Genomic DNA, 8,292 nt, shown 5'->3' with positions numbered 1-8,292 from the left:
CTTCTTTACTATTTGTTTTTATTTATGTATTTTATTTATTTATTAATTTCTTTTATTTCTTAAAATATGACTTGCATATGTTAGTGTGCTAAGATCTAGGAATGACATTTTTACATACAAATTGATAAATCGGCTTAAAAAAGGTAAATTTAACCTTCAGGTTTCAAAGAATATTTCCTTAAAAGTCATAAAATTGATTATTGAATTCCCTCATTGTAGGAGCATTTAGCTCAATTTAGCTCAGTAAGCTTTTCTTAAGTACTTTCCTTATTTCCATGTCTGTGCTAGGCACTGGGAACAAAAAGACAAAAATAACTTGTATCCTGTTACAAATAATGTCTATACAAATAAATAAACAGTATGCACAAAATAGACAAATTTGTTGGGAGAGAACACTGACTCCTAATGGAGCAATTTTCTTCCTCTGACAATTCCCCTTGCTAGCGAAATCAGCAAATCTCTCTAGTTTTCAACCCTGGAACTCTTTATTTCCTGTCATTGCAACCCCAAATATAGGTAGAAAGAGCACAAAAAGTTTTTTCATACCTTTTCCCGTTATTTTGATGAGATTTGAGAAAAGTTATCTTTGACTATTTTGTGTGGGTATACACAAAAGGTTTTATCTTGAGCCCTTTATTTTTGTGATTTCATTAGCTTTTATGGGCTTGATCACACCTCTAGGCAGATGGTTCCTAAATATAAAAAAATGATTGTATTCTCATTTGCATTCAGGCATCTCAAATTCAGATGTATAAAACAACTTTTATTTTCCCTCAAATCTTCCTTTCCTTCATTTTGCTCTATAATGAGAGCACCACATTTCTAGTTACCCAAATTTAACCACAAAACCATCAATTCTTAAAAACTCTTAAAAACATTACAAAATTGCCAGGTCCTTTTAAAAAAATGTTTTCTTTTCAGCTCTGAATTTTCTGCTTACCGGCTTCCATTCCCAGTTGAGAAAGCAAGAAAAACAAAATATTGCAAGCAAATATGTGTAGTTGGGCAAAACAAATTCCACATTAGCCATATGTTTTATTTCTCTTCTCTCAGTCCCTCATCCCAAAGAGCTTCAATCTAAACTTAAGACCATTCAGCTATCAGGTAGGTAGTATAGGTTCATTGTTAGTTCTCTGTAATTGTGACTTATCATTGGGGAGATCAGAGTTCCGGAGTCTTTCAAAATTTATTTTACAATGTGTCATTGTTTAAATTGTTCTGGGTCTGCTCCATTCATTTTGCATCAGTTCACATAATTTCTCCCAGGTTTATGTGATACTATACCAGTGAAATGAATTAGTGTAGCATAATAGTATTCCATCACTCAGTTGCTGGGTGCGTCCTGATTCTTATGATAGCATAGATATGGAGTTTTTTTTTTTTTGCAGTATAGACCTTGTACCAGTTATCACTGGAACTTTGCAAAGTTTAATAGCTTTTCTGGACACAGTTCAAAATTGCTTTCCAGACTAGTTTACAGTGCCACCAACAGGGCATTGATGACTTTCCCTATAGCCTCTAGCATTTGTCATTTTCCTCTTGCATCAACTTTGCCAATCTGAGAAGTGTGTGCTAGTACTTTACTTGTTTTAATTTGCATTCCTCTGTTAGTGATTTTGAACACATAGCAATAACTTCTTCATATGCTTTCATATGTTATCGATTAGAAAATTATTCATAATTTGAGTCAGTACACTATCATTAAAAAGACCAGAGAAATTTACTGTAGATTCTTTAGTCAATTTTTTGCCCCTTTTAATTTGTTGTATATGTGCAAAAATATTATTGCTCTATACCTAGTTTGACAGATTGCTTTCCAGTTTTTCCAAAAGATTTTGTAAAATAATGAGTTCTTACCCCAATATATGGGATCTTTAGATTTGTAAATCATTAAGCTCTTATGCTTATTTGCTTCTATATATTATGTACTTAATCTGTTCCACTAATCAATCTATTTTTTACTTAGTAACACATTTTGATGATTATAGCTTTATAGTATAATTTTGAGATCTACTATTAGTAGGTCTTCCTGCCATTTTTTCCCCCATTAATTCCCGATATTAATTTTTGTTCCTTCAGATGGATTTTCTGTAAAGTAATTCTTTGATAGTTTCATTGGTATGGCATTGTGTAAGTAAATGCTTTTAAGTATTATTGTCATTTTTATAATTCTGGCTCAACCTACCCAATAGAGTATGATTCCTAGTCGCTAAGTTTTTTTTTTTTGGGGGGGGGGATTGGAATAATATATATTGACAACACCCATAATTCATCATTTTAGAGAAAGTTGTTTATCCTTTTTTGTGATTTTAATCAGGAATAGGTATTGTATTTTGTCAAAAAACTTTTTCTGCCTCTATTGATCAAATAATATCATTAATATAGTCAGTTATAGTTTTCCTAATATTGAACTAGTCCTGCATTCTTGATGTAAGTCCAAACTGGTCATAGGTTATATCTTTGTGATATGCTATAGTCTTCTTTCTAATCTGTCATAGAATATGGTAGGATCCCTTTTCCTATTTTTTCACAGTTTGTGTAGTATTAGAATTGTTTTTTAAATATTCAAATGTTCGAAATCCATCTCGTTTGAAGAGTTCATCCTATTCACATTTATGTTCATTGGGAGTTCTTTGTATTCTATTTCTTGTGAAGCTGAACAACTTATATTTTATTAATATTTTAGAGTCTAAGTTTTATTGACATAGCTGGGTAAAATACTAATATTTTTTCTTTTATTGTAACTTCATCTTCATTCTTGATATTGGTAATTTTTTTTCTACTTTATATAAAGTTATCTAAGGATTTGTTTTGTTCTTTAAAAATAATTTCTAGTTTTATTTAACGGTTATTTTGTTTTCATTTTAGTCTTTCCTTTAATCTTCAGAATTTCTAACTTGGTATTAAGGTTTTTAATTTAGTTTTCTAGTTTTAATTTCATACTTAATTCATTAGGCTTTTTTTTTTAATGATTAAAGTGTTTGGAGATATACATTTTTCCATAAATAGCGTCTTGGACGCTTTTGGCTTGTGGTAGCTGAGCTATAGATAGCAGGGAGAATGCAAGGTCTTTATGCAGAGGCCTAGGTGGTGGCAGCTTTGACCAAGAAGGTGGGGACACCTGTGAGGGGCTGTGGCAGCAGCAAGGACTTCTTCAGCCCAGCCCTTCCCAGTTCTGCATCTGCTGCTGGGGTGGCCACCCAGCCCAAGCTGCTCTGTGGAGTTGTGGCTGTGGGCTCAGCACTGCTCCTTCACATTCGCCTACATTCATGCAAAAGATGTGGTAATACTAGCAAAACCATCAGCAATTTCTTCTCTTCTTCCAAGGACACTTGGTACTGGCAGAAAACATTTGTCAAGAATGTCTTGACAAGTATTAGTGGGTTTTTTTTTTTTTTTTATGCTCCATTGTTGCAAAGGAAGAAACTGAACAAGTAGCAAGCAGGCTAGTGGATCCAGAGCTGTTTGTGACAATTGACTTTTAGAACCAAGGGAAATGTAGAAAAAACTTTTATCTTTTCCTATAACATAACCATACTATCAGAGTGCTTTGGACCAATTAAATACAAAGATCTCTTGCATGCTGTTTACATGGAGAAATTTGTTCACTAGGTATTGCCATTTCTCTACATCGCAGCTCAGTCAGAATTATTAGATTTTCCTTCAAATTATGAGCTTGGAGTACTTAGATATTTTTGACATTCTTCATTTAAGTATTACATAAGCATTAAACATTCCTTAAACAAAGATTATCTATGAACATTATTTTGGTGTTATCACAAATAAATATCGTGGCAAGCTGGTATCTTTGGGTGCAAACATATAACTTCTATTTCCAAGAGATAGATAATGAACTATGTATAGCTAAAAATATTTTTAAATGGGCTTTAGAAAACCGAGAAATGCTTGTTCAATGGCTAGGATCACATGGAGGGTGACCAGCACCTTTTTTTCAGATCTTTTAATCCTTTGGCAAAAAGTCTTCCTCTATTAGATGAGGAAGACTTCAGTGTGAAGTTTCTGGAGGGATTCTCCCATCACCCCTCCCCCCCCAATCTGCTTAAGTTCATTTTGCGTAATTCAGACCCCATTTCTGCTTGGGAGCTCAGCTGACACCCAAACTAAAGAACATCTTCAGAATGCGGCAGTATTACAGGAAGGACATGTGTCCCACTTAAAAAGATTCTTAAATTAAGAGTAGAAATCGCTGTTCTTCATTGGGGTCAAACCGAATCCCAACTTTCAGATGCCATGAGAAATAGACTACATAAAAACAAAAACAAACCCTGGAAAAGCAAGTGTTCTTCAGTTCCAGAATGAACAGTTAAAGGCACTTTATGAGCAGAAAACCAGTGAGCTGAAAATGGCACATAAACTTCAAGAATTAGCATATGCATCATAAAACCTCTGCTTTACTGGAAATCCTGTTAGCAACAATGGAAGGAAAATTAGGAAATTATCTGAAAAATCCAATATCCTACAAATGACACTTTACCATGAAAATTTATCCCAATCATATGACAATACAAATGTTGCCATTAACAGAAGTTCTCCAATGGCTTCTGAACAATGAAAATAGCCAAGATTGATCAGAAGGGACAGTTGTATACCGGGAAGATAATTTTTGAAAATTTTATTAAAATTCATTGTAAAAACTTTTCTCAGTGTTCTCGGGGGGGGGGGGGGGGGGGGGGGGGGGGGGGGGGGGGGGGGGGGGAGGAGTGTTGCCTTGGTTGCATCCCCAAAAGTTAGTATATTGTCTCTTCATTGTCATTATCTTGAATGAAATTGTTTCTATAATTTGTTCTTTGGCCCATTTATTCATTAAAATTGTTAGTTTCCAATTTTTAAATTTTTGCTTTAAAAGCCCTTTATTGGATATAACTTATTGCATTTATAATTTTTCTTCTGGCATGTTCTCCCCTCACCCCTAATATATTCCTCTTTCCTTTCCAATATTTTCAGGATCCTAAAAAAAAAATCATTCTCAGGTTTTCTAATTGGATTTCCTCTATGACCCCATGGCAATAATAGAATTCTAAGGAGATAAACATCTCCCCACTGTGACCCCCTGTTGATGGAATTCTGAGGAGCTAACACATATCTCCCTGAATAAAAATGTAAACAATTTAAAACTTAATGATAACTTGCTCATGTTTTACCTTTTTATGCTTCTCTTGACTTTTCTGTATATTACATTTTCTACTTAGCACTGGTCTTTTCCTCAGGAATGTTTGGAAGTCTTATGTTTCACTAAAGAATTTTTTCCTCTGTTGGATTATACTTGTTTTGCTGGATAAAGTGTTCTTTGGTTTGTTTGTTTATTTATTTAATTTCCAGACTTAATCATATCCCAAATTCTGCTCCTTTATATGGTAACTACTAAATATTTTCCCCAGTCTTTGAGAAAAAAATGTATGTTTCATAGCCTATCAGTAGCTTCTATTTTTAGGAAGTTATTTTCTTGAGCAAGGTTTCGTGCCTCTTTTTCCAAATTCTTAAGTAATGAGTTATATAAGATACAAAAATAAAATTAAGAAATTTTTTTTTTAACTTGCTTTAACTCTTATAGAAATTCTTGTTGGATTTACATTTAAACTGCAGATTTCTTTGAAGTTTTCCTTTAGATGATCTTGAATCATTCTCTTATGTTTGTATATTTGAAGCTTCTCTTTTACCGTAACTTCATGGTGAGGTGTTTATGTGGCTTGTCTGTTCATTCTTCTGTGGGGAATGCCTGGACTGAGATTCTATTCTCTTGTGTAATCCTGTTTTTATTTGGTTCAGACTGAAGGGGTGAGGTCTGTAAACTTTTGGTGCTTCCTAAGTGATGTTCCCTAGAATGAAGTCTGATCAGTACCCTCCTCATCTGAGTTCTATAAATTCTTAATCTATCTTTAAGATATGTTGACTTGTCCCTGAAAATTTAGAAATTTAAATAGACTGCTCTTTCATTTACTCTTACAGCTTGTTGGTAGGCTCTGTAGGCGCAGAGATCTGGGATTCCTGCCCTAGTTATCCTATTGTAGGTTTCAGCTCAAGTTGGAGACCAAAACTGATTCTTTGCTTTGCCCCCGAGAATAGAGACAGATACTATTGTTTGCTTAACTTGTTCCTTGTTCAGTACACAGTTAGGACCCATGACCAGTCACCACTCCTGGACACAGGTTCCTCTCCTTAGTCTGTTATTTTTGTGACAGTGGATAGTAGGCAACAGAGCATCTGCTTCTGTACTCTGTACTAGGATAGAGATCTCCTGGGATCTCCCTGTCCTGGTGCCCACCCTCATGAACACTGCTTGCTAGCTTCTGGCCAGACCCTATGCCTAGGTGCTAGGCACCTCTCTGTCTTTCCATGGTAATGTGGGGTGGGAAAATGACTCCGCTGTGGCTTGGATTTCATGGTAAGAATTTGATCTTGTATGTTTTCTAGATTTTTGTAGAAGAGGTCTACTGTTCCTGCACCATCTCAACTCTCCAGGTCCATGTCCAGCCCCTGTATTCACAACTATTATTCCCAGTTCCGATCTGTATCACATAATTTCTAGAGTATTTTAATAGCTTCCTAATCAGTTTCTTTGTAGCTAGTCTCTTCTCTTTCCAACCCATCTTTCACAGAGCTTCTAAATTGATAATCCTTTAACATAAATCTAATCTTGTCAGATTTGTTCAGTAATCTTCTTTGACTCCTACTGTCTCTAAAATAAATATAATTACTTTAGTTTAGATTTTAAAGCCTTTCAGTCTAGCTCCAGTCTCCAGACTAAGCTTCCATTATTTTCAATCAACTTTTTAGTCAAAATAACCTATTTGTTTTTCCCATAGATTACATTTGGAACATTCTTACTACTTATTTTCACCTTCTATAATCCCTAGACTCTTTCAAAGCACAACTCGGACATCATCTAGAGGAAGCCTCTCCTGATCCTCCCCAACTTTTTGTCTTCCCCCCTTCCTCACCCCAACAAATTATTTTTATGTGTACTTAATTATTTTCCTCCCCCACCTCCCACTTCCCCATGAAATGTAAACTTTTCTCATTCCCAAATCTTAGCACTGAATCTTCAGTACTCTCATTCCCAAATCTTAGCACTGAATCTTCAGTACACACATACACTCAACACACACACTCACTCTCTCAAATGTTGCTTTGGTGAAGGCAGTAAGAATACCTATAATAGCTCGCTTACTTTGGTTTTTATGGATTTTGGGGGGTTTTCTGGATGTTTTTCATAATAGACTGAAATCTTTTTCAATTAAAATAACAAATTAAAATAAAATTTGTTCAAGTAAAATTATTTTACTTTGTATAGTAAGTACTATACTTACTAGTATATAGTATACTTACTACTATACTAGTAAGTATAGTAAGTACTATATCTGAAAAGATCTCAAAGTCTCAAAAGTATTTCTCTTCCTTCTTGTGGAAAACATCACAGCTTTAAAATCACAAAGAACATAAGAACAACTTATGTTGGAACAACCTGCTTAATTGCTTTTATCTTTATAGTTTAATTGCTTTATACCTTAATTGCTTACCCTTTATAGATGGAAACAGCCATTGCCATTCTCAACAAATATGAATTCCAGTGGATAGTATTAATATTTTGTGATAAGTACATTACTAAATTCCTAAAACAAATTACTAAATAAAATATTAGGATGGATGTTGATTGGTTACCACAAAAAACCACCCACATTAATAGGGACAATTACAACCACATATGGAAAATAAATATGAAAGGTTGAATTATCTCACCTTTCCAAATTATTTCCTGTGGACCTAAAACAAGCATTAATTCAGATGACTGATCAGAAAAAATGAAAGAGTTGTCAGGTCCCATCAACTGCCCAGTTGAAGTTGTGGAACCAATTAGGTGACTTCTTCCAATAAAGTTTTAGTGATTCTGTTGTAATAAAAAATTTAAGAAAGAGAGGACTGGCAAGGAGTAAGGTAGGTCCATTCAGGAGAAGACTGGTTGAAATTATTAAGTACAGTCAAAATGGAAAGAAACCTGGCTGGGCAAGTCATTTCACTGACCTGTCTCCTCATGTGTAAAATGAAGATAATAATACCTGTACTGTCTACCTCACACAGTTGTTGTGAGGAAAGCACTTTGTAAAGTTTAAAGTGCTACAGAAATTTTCATGACTTCAAAAGAATAACCAAACTGAAATTGAATCCAACTAATTTCAAATCAACAAAGAATTTATAATAAACGCATAATAGTATCCACTTCTATAGACCCACCTGGTGGTAAGGACGTTAGAGGTAATGTAATCCAGAGCTTTT

Source organism: Sarcophilus harrisii, chromosome 2 (genome assembly GCF_902635505.1).
Source record: "Sarcophilus harrisii chromosome 2, mSarHar1.11, whole genome shotgun sequence".
NCBI classification, from domain to species: domain Eukaryota; kingdom Metazoa; phylum Chordata; class Mammalia; order Dasyuromorphia; family Dasyuridae; genus Sarcophilus; species Sarcophilus harrisii.
Note: the sequence above shows the minus strand (reverse complement) of the source record.